Here is a 15,083-nt window from a genome sequence, read left to right as displayed (position 1 = left end):
TTTTTTTTTTTTTTTTTTTTTTTTTTTTTTTGCTTCCCTATATGCATATAACAATAGCTTCTTTCTCTCTAGCAGAACATAAAATAAAGCAAATACTTCTGTCAACGTGGTAGGACTAGAACCCAGAACTGGGATATATTTATGTTTTCCTCAATGCATCGCTGTCACTAGTGAACAAAAAGAAAAAGGTGAATCTGCTGATGAATCTGCCCAAAGTTTTCCTTCACCAGTTGCGCAAATAACACAGACAAAAACAAGAAAGCAAACCACACCTGTGACTGGAACCAGGTAAACATTCAGGGTATTCCAGAGTGAAGTGAAAAATATGATACCGAGTTTGCGTGTTGAATTATGTCTATTTTAGCCAAATATTCTCCTCTCATGGAGCCCTTGGGCTTTGAATCTGCTGGTGGAACTCACTGATGCAAAGGGGCAACCAGATTATGAAATTGGTGCAGCTGGTCATGCAATATAGTGATTTAAGCTCTGAGTTTATGTTTCTGTTTCTATGAAATTACACTTGTCCCTTTGAAATTCCTGAAATTTCATTGGGCATGGGTGTACATGAGGAAAAGAGGAAGAGGAAAAGGGGAAAGGGGGAAAGGGCAAAGGAGAAAGGAGAAAGGGAAAAGGGGGAAAGGAGAAAAGGGAGAAAAGGGAGAAAAGGAGAAAAGGAGAAAAGGAAAAGGAGAAGGAGAAGGAAAAGGAGAAGGAAAAGGAAAAGGAAAAGGAAAAGGAAAAGGAAAAGGAAAAGGAAAAGGAAAAGGAAAAGGAAAAGGAAAAGGAAAAGGAAAAGGAAAAGGAAAAGGAAAAGGAAAAGGAAAAGGAAAAGGAAAAGGAAAAGGAAAAGGAAAAGGAAAAGGAAAAGGAAAAGGACTCTTCTAGAGAAAAATTAGAGTGACAATCTTTCCAGTGCAAAGAATAATCCCTCTCCATTCAGATTTCAGCGCCTGTGTGTTGTTCAAACATGGCAACATTCATCCTCCACATCCTCATCCTCCTCCTGCCTTGGTCACTGGGCTGTGCTTTGTCACCTCCCCTGCACTCTGACACAAAATTCTCCCACCTGTGGCCACATCTATTTAACTCTTAAATTCACCGCATAAAGTTCTGCCCTTGAACTTGTCCCACTCATTTTTTTTTCTCATGGTTCCTTTGGTTTCTATAGTTTAAGCAAAGAGGCTTTATTTCTGCCAACATTAACACCACCCTAGTTTAATCAATACTGACACTGTACATTCATTTGGACTTAAAATTATTGCAGGCTCCTTTAAATTCCTCCTTAACCTCTGCTTTCCCTGTGTTTCTTCACAAAGGGAGCATTTGCCCAGGGAGATCTCAACTCTTTCCTTGCAAGTACTCACCTTTTGCAGGGATGGGAGCTCTGCACTGGGCAGCAGAGATTTAAACTGGGGTTAAATCTCCAGAATGTCCTCAGTTCGAGTTCTCCACTTCATCCCCTCACCTCTGAGTGCCTCACAGCTCCCAGTGCTTGAAACTTCAAATCCTTCTACAGCACCCAATTTCTGTCAAAGGAGAATTCACATCCAGACCCAGGCACTGGAAAAATTTCTCCGCTTCCCACAGGACTTGAACTACACTGCCTGTGAAAAATGTGTATTTTATGATGGGCTTTTCACAAATTTTAGGATGAATATTATATGTGTTATGTTAGAAAGTTATGCTGTATTAATTCTCTTAAGTAGTGTGCTAAATACAGTTTTAAGTTATAAGATAAGGTTAAAATAGAAACTATGCTATGTAGGATACTTTTTTAAAGAAAGGACTCACAGTGAGATGGCAGCCACAGGACACCTGAATCTTTCAGAGAAACAGAATTTATTGCCCCATTATCCAAAAAAACGAACTTCCCGCCTCGCTCAGCCCGAAGACAATGTCAGGATTAAGAGGAAGCAGCTGACACTGCCCAGACAGAATCCTGTGTTTGAATGGAATTTATGCATCATGGATGAGGTGTATGAATATGCAACAGGCTGTTGCTTTTAAGGGTTGATCCTCTGTTAATTTGGGGCCTTTTTTGGGCTTATTTTGCCAAGAAAGAGGCACCCAGACTGTCTGTAACTCTTTGTTTTTATTGTCTCGTATTGTCCTAATCCAAATTGTCCAAATTATTATTACTATAATTATATTGCTATTTTTGTAACCATTTTATTACTATTAAACTTTCAAAATTTTAAAAACAAGTGATTGGCATTTTTCACAACCCCTCCAACAATTATTTGGGCAACCTCATCTGTACACCCTTGTGGTGGTGTTCGCAGGGGTGCCAGGACGAGGGAAGAGATGAGAATCTTGATTCCATGTTTCAGAAGGCTGATTTATTATTTTATTATATATATATCATATTAAAAGAAAATGAAAATATTAAAACTATACTAAAATAATAGAAGAAAGGAGGCTAGCAAGGAATAGAAAGGAATAGAATGATAATAAAATCTTGTGACTGCTCACAGCCTCGACGCAGGTGACTGTCATTGGTCATCAAGTAAAAGCAATTCACATGCTGGGTAAACAATTCTCCAAATCACATTCCAGAGCAGCAAAACATGGAGAAGGTGAAGCTTCCCAGCTTCTCAGGAGAAAGATCCTGGCAAAAGGATTTTTCAGAAAATGTGTCTGTGACAAGGAGGCACCAAGCGGCTCCAGAATGCCACAACTGATTTGCACATTGCACGCCAATAAAACATCTCAACAAAGCTGTGCAGCCACAGCGGGGATGCCTGGCTGGAGCAGGGCAAACACCAGCTGGGGGTCACTTGTTCAGGCATCCCAAAATGTGCCTGTTGCCCTGATGAGCACAGCAGACCCTCCCCACCATCAAAGGCAGGGAAATGCATCCCCTGGCTTAGCAGGGGAGGCGTCCAGGAGGCAGGTAAGCCATTAATGCTCTTTCATTAAACAGGGATGAGCCCTCATCTGGAACAGCCTTTGCTGCTGAGCCAGCTGTGCTCCAAGAGGAGCTGGGAATGGAAGTGAAGCTGGCTGGATAGCTGGCTTGGACAACTGGGGAGGATATGGGAAAGGCTTGCTTAGCATATCAAAGTGAGGGAGCGGGATTGATCTCTAAAAATACACCCGTGGGTAAACCCGGGGCAGGAAGAACAGATCTCAGGATAAATAACAGCCCTGGCAAGGCAACAAAAGGGTGAAGAGCTCATGGGGCTGTACAGCCTCCTCCCAAGGGCAGCACAGGGACAGCTCCCATCTCTGCTCTGGGACAGGGAGAGGAGCAGGGCACGGCTGGGGCTGGGGATTTGGGATGGAGATCAGGAAAGGTTCTGCTCCCCCAGAGGGTAACTGCTGGCACTGCCCAGGATCCCCAGGGAATGGGCACGGCCCCGGGGCTGCCAGAGCTCCAGCAGAGCTTGGACAGTGCTCCAGGGATGCCCAGGGTGGGCTCTGGGCAGGGGTGGCACTGGGTGATCCTTGGGTCCCCTCCAGCTCAAGATATTCTATTCTATTCTATTCTATTCTATTCTATTCTATTCTATTCTATTCTATTCTATTCTATTCTATTCTATTCTATTCTATTCTATTCTATTCTATTCCATTCCATTCCATTCCATTCCATTCCATTCCATTCCATTCTATATTTTACTTCTATCATATTCCATTCCATTCCACTTAAATTCTGATGGCTCACACACTAGAACTGGCAGAGGCAGTGAAAGGCAGAAATTATTGACTTTTAAATAAGCATTTGACAAGTTATTCTTAATTAGACCATGATAATGATCTGGCCTTGACAGGGTAGTCCACCATATCTTCTATTTATTTTTTTTTACGTTGTTGACTCCCATTAACCATGTCATGTTATTTCTAAATCTTTCATTTATTCAGGATTTGTTCAGGCTAAATCTGTAGTGGTGGTTTTGCCTGACTGGTAGTATGGGACATTTTTTTATCACAGTTCTCCAAGTTCCTACATATCAATCATCAGCCTTACATCCCATATAAAACTGAGAAGGCTGAGCAGCAAATTCTGCAAGGCGAAAGTGTATGAAATAGCATTTTCCTTAAAAAGCAAAATAAAAATAATTATTTTTCATCTCAGCTTATTGAATACAGTACCACAAGTGTCTTTATGATTTAGGAAATCCTTAAGTTCATTTAAATGGCATTTTGCTACCAGAGTATTGCTTGACACAAACTTTCAATGTTCCAGTCTGAAAAAACTTAATTATTCATTTTGGAATTTTAAAATTTGCTCTTTGTGGAATTAATCATAAGCTCACAAAATCTTTGGGTCAAGAGAAAATTTGAAGTGTCAAATAATGATGCAAAACATTTCAGTCAATCTAATAATGATATTAGATTACACAAATGAAATACAAACACTTTTACATGACATAGAGCACTCAAAAAAAAAAAAAAGAAAAGAAAAGAACCCACACATGGAATTCATTAAATGGCAGATTTCTAAGTGTAACTATAAACAGGAAACCAAAAAACAAGATGGGCTTTTACTGCAAATTGTAGAAATTATTTATTGCGTCTATACCATACAACGTTTTGTGAATGATCATGGGTAAATATTTAAAAACGTTACTGGCAGATGGCAGAAAGACTGGGGCAGGAACAAACAAGGAGGCAAGAACAGGACATAACTGACTAATTAAGGCATAAAGACTCCTGATGCTGAATGAAGAATAGGAAAATCTTTATGGGCCCTTCTAATCCCAAATTCTGTGATTCTGGGGGGATTTTGGGGGGATTCTGTGGGGATTCTGTGTTACCACCATCCCCACCTGAGGCTCTATCCCATGGCTGGAAGGTGTCTGCTCCCCCCAAACCCAATTTTCACAGCAGGGAGCCAAACCCACTCCCCTGAGCAGCCCCTGAGCTCTCATTGTGCTCCAGGCACAGGAAAAAGGGACAGGACACAGGGAGAACCATTCTGGGACCTTCTGCCAAGCCAGCAGTCTGCTTCCGAGGGGACTTGTTTGTTTGACCATTTCCATTGATTTAGCTCAAAAAAGATACCTCCAAAAAATTTTCTATTCATAATCAGGGTAAGGAATTCATGGAAATAAACATTTTTGGATGAGTTTCTTGTTCATTCTTTTTTATCACTGGCCGGTGGTCTCTGCACAAATCCCAAACAGGACAGGGCTGTTGGGAACTGCCTCGAGCTGTTTGATTTTCCAGCATCACTCTCAGTCCATGGCTATGGCAATGGAAGGTGCCAGCAGCTCACATCCCAGGCAGCAGACACAGAACTCAATGTCACAACTCACTTTATGAGTTTTGTGACCAATCACACAAAGCAAAAGCACACTGACAGCATTTATATCTGTACAGTGTATATTCTATATTGCCAGTAGTTCTGTCCAACCACTATGAGCACAGGTACCTTTGGTTAAAAATTAATTTTAAAAAGAATTAATATGAATTATCTGAGAATTAGTGGTTTAAGATGACCCAACAGTGCAGCTGTTGGTACTTTTTGTCTAATTCAAGAAGATTCAGCTGCTTAGACCTTGGAATTGGTTAAAAAAAAAAGTCTGTTCCAACTTTCTGTTTGATGTGGTCCAAACAGAAGCTGCCTTGAAGAGCAAAGTTCTCCCTGAATCCACAGTAAAAATACAAAAGCCTCTGCAGCTTGTGGCATGGAGAAGGTTGAATGAACTGGAAATGGCCTTGACACAAAGTTTGAGCTCACATCTTTACATCTGCAGCTGAACCTGCTCACCTCCAAAAAAAAGAGTGAGTCTCCACAACCTTGGCACATCACTATTTAAACCAGATTTATTTAGATAAAGGCAAAGTTACCCAGGTAAAAATCAATGGAACTGAAAATAATATAACTAAAAATGAATATAATTCTTATATGTTCATATATATTTATTTATATTTATAAATATTTTATATATCTATATTTATTTATGTATAATTATATAAATTATAGATAATTTTTATAATTCTTAATAATCTTAATTAAGTATAATTTTATAGATAAATTACTTATATAATAGTATATATTTATAATTATTGTATATATTTATATATTATATGTTATATATTTATGTATAATTATATAAATTGTACATATAATTTAAATTTTATTTAATTTTTATATAATATAACTTAGATTTTATATATTCATATATATTATATATTTATAAATATTTCATATATTTATATATATTAATATAAATTAATATAACTACAAATTAAATGCTCTAAAGCAAAACTTCTTTTGTTCAGAAAACTGCAGAAATGCAGTTGCTTTGGTTTTACTAAGCCCATGCAAACAAGCTTGACCCTGGAGACATAACACTGGCTACTTTAGATTCAAGAAAATCCACGAATTAACAGGAAAAATCCATTTTCTGATGTCTAGGTTTGCCCTGAGATCAGCAAGCACCAAAATCATCTGGGCAGTGAGGTGTTAATTAGTGACCTCTTGAGAAATTTAAGAAACATTGATTTGTACCTAAGAGGGAGGCAGAAAGAGAAGAAACAGCAGATGAAGCTGTTGCCTTTCACTGTTACCGCTCTTTTAGCACTGGTGCTGCGGTGATTTAATTTCAAGTAGGCAGCTTCCAACAGGAGCTCCAGTTTGCCAAAGAACCAACAGTTTTTTATTTGCTTTGATGTGGAGGTGGCGTGAGAGCTCTCAGCTGCCTGAAGAGGCAAAAATAAAAATTGTTTAATAATTTAGAAATTAAATATTAAAATTAAATAAATCTAATACAATAAATATTAAAATTAAATACTTTAATTTTTAATTCTTTGATCATTAGATCAGATTTTATTAATTTTATTAATAAATCAGATTTTTATTAATTTTTTTGTTCCATTTTGTCTCTGGACCAAAATAAAGTCTAGAGGTTTATCTGGCACATGCCTGCAGTTTGCCAGAGTTCTTGGTTTCCTAATGTGGACAAAGCTAGCACAAAATTTCTCTGCTCCCACCCTCTGGGAGGAGCTTCTGTGCACTCAGTTTTCCATAAATCTTGTGTGGAATTTCTGTACTCCACAGTGTTTCACAATGATAAAGAAATTTATACGACATTTTGACAAGGGATGCTGCCATCAGTGCACCCTTTGGGGGGACACCTGCGTAATTTTGGGGTTCTCAGAGCTGGTGGTGGGTGCAGGGTCAGCCAGGGAAACTTTAACCAGCCTTTCTCTCCTCAATATTCTCTGGAGTCCTGGAAAAACTCACAGGGGAATGTAAGACACAGAGAGGGAAATTTATGCAAAATATGGCAGATGCAGTAAATTCTGAATTCCAGCCCCTTGTGTCAGCAAGGGCAAGGCTAGTCCACTGCAAAATAATATTTCCAGCTGCAAAATAAAATTATATAATTTTAATTAATATGAAATTATTTATTAAATAATAAAAAGTATTTATTTAGAAATAATAATATAGTAAATATATAAATAAATATAGCTTATAATATAATGCATAAATATAAATATATAAATGTTTTATATTGAAATATATAATATAAATATATAAATATACATAAATACATATTTAATAAATATGAATATATATGTATAAATCATACAAATATGAATACAGATATATAGATATTTTATATGGTTATATAAAATATTTATATATTTATATATAGGCATAATCCATCTCCTGCTGAACACACTGTCTGCCTCTCAGCCACCAGGAGTGGAATCAGAGCTGCAATTTGCAAAATTCTCCATAAAACATCCCTCAGAGCAAAACAGGGTCAGTGCCAGGCACAGACCTCAAGGAGGGAGGCTCCTTCACCCTGCTCCGTGATGGAAAATGCAGCCACATCTCCTGGGATCCTTCTGATCACCCTCTGGATAAATGGTCTGGATTTGCCACTCCCAAGGTGTGTTTTCCCATCCGGTCTGTCTTTTCCCTTGTCTTGGGTTGGAAATTCAAGATTTATTCATTCAAGATGATCCAATCGCACCATCCCACGGGGAGATGCCCCGCCCAGAGGAGGAGCCAAGCATTCCTGCCTGGATCCAATCTGAGCTTTGGGACACCCCAGCAGCCTCTGCCCCCTGCATTGCCAGAGGAGCAGCTTTCTGCTGCCCTGCATGGCCAGAGGGAGCCCAGGCCCATCTGCAGCAGCCCTGGAGCTGCAGAGGAAAACTCCCCCCTTGTGCAGGATCCCTGCTGCAGCAGAGCCACAGCTGGGGCTGCAGGAGGGCTGAGCCCCCGTAGGATGGGGCTGGGACACCCCCTGGCACTCAGGGGCAGGGACTGTGAGCACTCTGGCTGTGGGTTGTGTATTACGGCACTTTTTTTTAATTTATTGTTACTTTTCCCAGTAAACAACTCTTTTTCCTATTCCCGTATCTTTGCCTGAGAGCCCCTTAATTTCAAAATTACAATAATTCAGAGGGAGGATCTCAGGGTCTCTAGCTGGTCAGAGTGACCCTGAGATGTGTTAGAAAGTCTCTTTTTCCCAGCCTGGCTGTTGAAGTAGCAGTCAGAGCTCTTCATTTTCTGGTCTCAAGGTTGCTTGTTATTCCTTGTCTATAAAATTCTTTCTCCTGCCCTGCCCAGGACCACTCAGCAGGACAGTCAGAGGCACTCTGCCTGCCCCAGGGCAGTGTTATCTTTTTATACTAAAAACTACATGTGCAATATTTACAGTTACTGCCCAATACCTATCCCCTGTGTTAGACAGGGAGCTTCTACTCTAAACCAATCCCAAAGTGCCAACATCACCCAGAAGATGGAGGCCAAGAAGAAGAAGGAGAAGGAGAAAGGCTGGACATGCCCAGATCCCTCTATCTTGCCCCCGAACTCCCATTCTAAAAACCCAAAAAAATCGATTTTTAGTGATAAATTCACTATCACTCTAACTTTCATGGCTTGGAATCCTTCATATAAACTTGGTAATTGTTTTTTCCAAGGGCTAAATCAAAGGACCAGGGATCTTGGGCTCTGTGCCAGGGTCTCAGGGGTCCTTGCCAGGGTCTCAGGTTCTCCAGGGCAGCCAGAGGAATTCCCTGGGTTCCCACAAGGGGTGGGGTTTTGCATTTTCCATTTCATGGGAGGCTCCTGCCTTCCTCAGCTGTCACCTGTCTTTTCACACCAGGACATCCCTCCCGTCCCCACATCCTGGAGGACACCTGGCTGCCCCTGTCCCCACGTGCAGGTGACACAGAGCCATCCGTCCTGGCCCAGAGCTGAGCAATCCTGAGCCACTCAGCAGCTCTGGCACCGCAGGCAGGGTGTCAGGAGCCTGGCTTGGCAGGAGCTGCCTTTGATATGTCATCAACCTGCTGGGAAAGGAATCCTGCAGGGATTCAGAGCAGTTTGTGAATCCAGCTCTGTTAAACAAATAATGGTTTTTCCCGTGTTGTGCCCTGGAGGAATGTGATTTGGCAGATCCTAAATGTTTCTGGGTCCTTAGCAAAGCCCAGGGAAGGTGTCCCTGCAGCAGGCTGGGTGTGTTTGCAGGATCTGAGAGCAGGGGAAGGTGCAGGAGTGTGGGTTTGCAGGGGGGGTGGGTCAGGCTCTGAGACAGCTGCTCACTGCCACTGTCACATTTCCTGAAAAATCCCTTCGCCAGGATTTCTTCTCCTTGGGAAGCTGAGAAGCCTCAGAGAAAAATGAAAACAATAATTACCTGATTGCTTCTCCTGTGTTTGCTGCTTTGGAATGTGACTTGGATATTGTTTACCAATAGGTGCATGTTTGATTGGTTTCATGTGAATTGTTTTGACTTAATGACCAATCACCATCGGCTGTGACTGATGAGGAGTCAGCTACAAGGTGATTTTTATTAATCACCAGTTGGTTTTTTTAATTATTATTCAGTTTTTATTAATTCTTGTTAAGCCTTCTGTCCGTATCCTTCTCTTTCTTTAGTGTAGTTTTAGAATAGTATTCTTTTGTATAATATAATAACATACAATAATAAATTAGCCTTCTGAGAACAAGGAGTCAGATTCTCATCTCTTCACCTTGTCATAGGGACCTCACAAACTCAACAACTCACAGGGCTTTTCTTCCAGGGCTGGAGTGCCCATCCCTGGGGTGTCCCAGCAATTCCTGGAGGTGGCACTCAAAGCTCTGGGCTGGGGACAAGGCAGGGATGGGGCACAGCTGGGACTCCATGGCCTGGGAAGGCTTTTCCAACATCAGAGAAATGGTGCATCCCCACCTGCAGAGCCACAGATCCCCTCTTCTGCTCCACCAGCCCACAGAGACAGCTCCCACCAGGGAAAGGAGGAGGAGAACACCTTGTCCTTGTGCTGCACATGAGCACAGCTTGGGCACATCCACGAGGGGCTGAACCCCAGGGCAGCTGGAGGGTCCCAGTTCCTGCAGCTGGAGAATCCCAGTCCCTGCAGCTGGAAGGTCCCAGTTCCTGCAGCTGGAGAATTCCAGTTCCTGCAGCTGGAGGGTCCCAGTTCCTGCAACTGGAGAATCCCATTTCCCAGTTATTTGGGACACACAAGACAGATGATGGACCTTGGACCTCATTAGCACAAGAGATTTAATAAACAGGATGCCTTGGCAAGAGGAAACAGAACTTGGAGGATTAAACCAATACTTAGCTGAAGGTTAAATCAGGACTTAAATCAGGAATTAAATCAGAAAAGAAAATTACATCAAGACTTCTGACAAGCAAGAGGTGTTGTAAAATACGTAAGTTTTTTAATGTGATGATTAGACCAATTATTGCAGTAAAATATTACTAGCCTTCCTCAAATAGTACATAAACATGGGTTGCCCACAATAAATTTGAATTATTTTGACCATCTCACAGTCTGCCTGTCCCTGTCATCATCAGCAACACCAGTTCCTGCAGGTGAGGCCAGGCAGAGGAGCCCCATCCCTCTGCACCCCTGAAGCACACCTGTGCAAGGCACAAATAAATCCAGAGACACAACCCTGCAGAGGGACCCCATCTCCTTAGATTAAAGGGTTTATCTGAGAAAATAATTTTTTTTAAAAAAAAATTTTAAAAAGCTTGTTTGGCTGTTCTGGCGTCTCTGAATAAAATTCTTGGTGCTCTGGTGTTTCCTCCTCCTGTTCAAATTCCCATGGTAAATATTCCTGGTGAATTTAAAGTGCTTGGCAGTTTCCACTGCCACACTCCAGACCCTTTCTGCCACACAACAGCCTCCTTTAAAGTGAGACACAATCATCTGCCACGAGGATGTGAGGAGGAAAATAAACCCATTTCCCACGCCTTTAATTGTGATCAGGCTGGGGCTGTAGTAGAGCTGCCTGCCCCCCAAACATCTGCATTCCTTTATTAAATGTACTGCCTTCCCCAGACTGGCAACGCTCATCACAGCCATGACCTGAGCCTCTCCTGGGAGAGGGAGAAGAGCCTGGGGCTGGTGGCTGCCCCTGTGCCTCGCAGCAGCACCAGGGGAAATCACATCTGACAGCAGGCGAAGCTCAGACCCCAAGGAATAAATAAATAAACCTGCAGGAGGGGAGGCTTGTCAAGGATAAATCCACTCAGAGTTCAGGGGAGGTTGGGAGTGTTAGGAAAATTAACCCACAAACAGCAGAGGTTTATGCCCAAAAAGGAGACACAGGAGTCTTTTGACTTTATTCCAATAAAGGGAGAGGCCATGGGGCATCCCCTGGGGTCTCTCACATTTTTGGAGGACTCAGCCTCCTTTTTATCCCAGTTTCCCAGCCACATTTCCCTTCTCTCTTTCCCCATTTCTGAGGCATTTGAGAGGTTCAGACTTCCCAGAACACCTGATCCCAAAGATTCCCCTCTCATGTACAACCCTCTCTTTTCATTTTTAATTCTTATGGAATTTAGGGGCTTTTCTTCCTCATTGTTTCTTTCACCTTTCAATGTCCAATTTCATTTCTCAGCACACCTAAAGCTTGTTTGTAAAGGCAAATCTCTTTTTCCATTCGTCGATCAGTGGAATCCTTCCCATGGTTTCTTTCCTCTCAGTGCCAGCAGACCCACAGCTTGTTTGGAAAGACAAATCCCCCATTCCACTCAGGTGGAAGAGAAGGGGAGGGAAGAGCAGGAGGAAGAGGAGGGAGAATCCCTTGCTGTGCCCCACAGCTGATGCTGGTGTGTAACGGGTGTGTAACGGGTGTGTAACGGGTGAGCAGCCACGGAGGAGGCCAGGCAGCCTTGTGAAGGCTGAGCTGGAACAGAGACCAGACAGAGCTGAAGAATAAAGGAGGGTTTTATTGAGAGGCCTCAATGGATGCACTTTGGGATGAACAACCCAAAACGGCCACAAAAAAAATGGACAACAGGTCACAGGGTCTTACACTTCTTTTTTGCCAATATTTTTTAATGGAGTTCATTGTCCAAGTCCAGCTTTAGCCCATGCAGTCCCACCCTGCTTGTTTTTCCCTCTCCAGCCCACGGTGTTTGTGCTCCTGGGCTGAGATTGGGATCATTTGTTCCCCAGCTAGAGGAGGAATTGTTTTGTCTCCCTGCTCTGTGCACAGAGCTCACCAGCCCCCAATATGAATCTCAGAATTACACACTAAAGGAGCACAGAACCTGAAAAATACAAAAGCTGAAACCCTAGGCATCAAGGAGTGGCGTGGCAAGGGCAGAAGCAGAAGCCAGCAGAGGGAAGGGTGTCACCAGGCCTGTGTGGCAGCAGGGGACAAGGCCACGGGCAGGGATGCTCCAGGATCAGGGCAGGTGCCAATCTTCCTGGGTGACAGCCAGGAGGGGACATCACAGGGCTGAGATGGGCAGAGGGAACAGAAATGAAGCTTTCCCAGCAAACTCAGGGCCAGGGGCTCCTGTTCCTGCTGGAGGGACCCTTGGAAGGTGGCACACAGTGCTGGGGTCACCACAGCTCCCACCTGGTGTCCCCACTGTCCCCCACACTCTGCTGTGACCCCTCCATGCCAGCCCCAAAGCCCACTGGAGAGATCCCCACTGGCTTTCCCGGTATTTCAGTCAGATTCCTGTGTTTTAAATGTGGCCAGAAGTGGTTGGGATAAATTAGGCAAAGCAGCACAAACAGCATCTCAAATGGTTTGCGCACCAGCTGAGGAGATGAGCATCCTTTTCTCCAATTTTGATAAAGACAACGATACAGTGAAATTTTGCTGCTTGAATGAGCCCTGAACTGTGACTTAGGCTTGTCAAGCAACAGCTGGTGCTGTCCTTAATACATCAGCATTTGACATCTCCTCAAAAAAATTTTTAGCGTTGGAGAGAATATGAGCCAAACGCTTCTAGCACAAAATTTCCTGGGACTCAATGGTATTTGGAGTTGGTTCTACTGGGTTTTGTAAACCTGCAATAAAAAAAACCACACATTTACACTCAAAGATTAACAGAATAAACTGAATTTTATATCTATATAGAGATAGACAGAATAGCATATATCTACATATAGAAAGATATGTGCATATAGATATAGAAATACGTCTATATATCTACATATAGAAAGACAGAATGGCATTTCTGGATGGGTTGAATGACAACAAAAATTATAAACATTTCTCCTTTGTTTCAACAAAGTAAATAAATACATAACTCATTCAGCAGAACAAGGAGTTAATCACAACCCAGCAAAGCTCTGGGTATGTTCTGTTTATGGGGAGGGTTCATTCTCCATAATTTTCATCTTTCAATTATTACCTGCATTTCCTTCAAAATTCCCAGGCATTTCTCCCAGTGTGTCCTGGGGAACAATGAGATTTTACTAAGTCAGGATAATTCAGGCATTATTACAATAATTCAGGCCTCTTAAAGGACCACCAAGAAAAACCCAACAAACCTCTATTAACCCAACAAACCTCTGCAACTTCAGAGTTTGGAAGGATAGAAGAGAAATTTGTGAGGTCCCAGTGTCAAGACTAGATCCTGCACGTCTTGCACATAAAGTGAGAGAGTTCCCCCTAAAATTTGTTCTGTAGAACAAAGGAGAACAAAAAGAAAATGTTGTAAAATATTGCGGCCTAGAAATGTCTTCAGAGGAACAGAACCAAGCATATTCAGGCAACACTGGAGAATGATGCTCCGGCTACTTCCACACAAATTGCCACCAGGGATTTATGTAATTCACTAAGCAGATTTTCAGGAGAACTGGAGATTTCCTGATCACTTTAATGACATGGACAATCTGCCTTTGGAGAGGTTTACACTGTCATTTCCCCTCTGCTGCTGACCCATTAATTTTCCCAAGCCTGCAGCAAGATTATATGTGTAATTCTGCACCTTTTTTTATTTTCCCTGCAGAGATATTTGCAAAATTCCAGAATTTTGCAAAATTCCAGGCACTCCATGGCCTACCCTGGGGACAGCAATCCCAAGGGACCTTGGCAGACCATGACTTTCACTCTAACTGTGTTTGTGCAAACCATTTCAACCCTTAAAAATCCCCAGGTGAAATTCTGCAACAGCCCTGACACAAAAGGGATTTTAAGAATTTTTTTTTCCCCTTGTGCTGCACCTCGAGCCAATTGGAACAGATCTGAAAAGGAAGAACATTAATGCTGAGGATGATCTTATTTGGGAACAGGTTTAGGGATTTCCACCAAGTTAATTTTGCTGATCAGGGGCAGGATTTGTCACGACCCCACTCTCCATTTCACAGGCTGTGTTTGCAGAGTGGTTGAATGTGGGGTTTTTTCAAGAGGCGAAGTTAAAAATGTCCCTTTCTCTCAAGGCTTCACATCTGTGCAGTTATGGAACAACTGGAACAGAGCATTTCAGTCTCTTGAAGAGCCTTGATTGATATTTTGTGACAGAAAGCTGCAGCTGGGAGTGAAAAACCTGCTCATTGTTGGTAAGACAAAATGCTGAAAATTCCTTTTCACTGGAAAGACCAGCTTTAGCTTGAAGAAAACAATGGGAAACAGGAGCTGAAAAAACTCACATTTGGTTTTTAGTGTGTGTGGTTTTGGTTTGGTGCTATTTTATGGGTTTGTGGTTTTTTGGTTTTGGGTTTCTTTTGTTTGGTTTTGTTGGTTGGTTGGTTGGTTGGTTGGTTGGTTGGTTGGTTGGTTGGTTGGTTGGTTGGTTGGTTGGTTGGTTGTTTTTTGGGGTTTTTTGTGTTTTTCTTTTTGTTTTGGTTTGGTTTGGTTTTGGATGCTTATGGTTTTTTGGGTGTTTTTTTTTTTTGCTTGTTTTCTGGGG

This window comes from Melospiza melodia, chromosome Z (genome assembly GCF_035770615.1).
Source record: "Melospiza melodia melodia isolate bMelMel2 chromosome Z, bMelMel2.pri, whole genome shotgun sequence".
NCBI lineage: Eukaryota > Metazoa > Chordata > Aves > Passeriformes > Passerellidae > Melospiza > Melospiza melodia.
The sequence above is the reverse complement of the archived record's forward strand: the minus strand, read 5'-3'. Positions refer to the sequence as shown.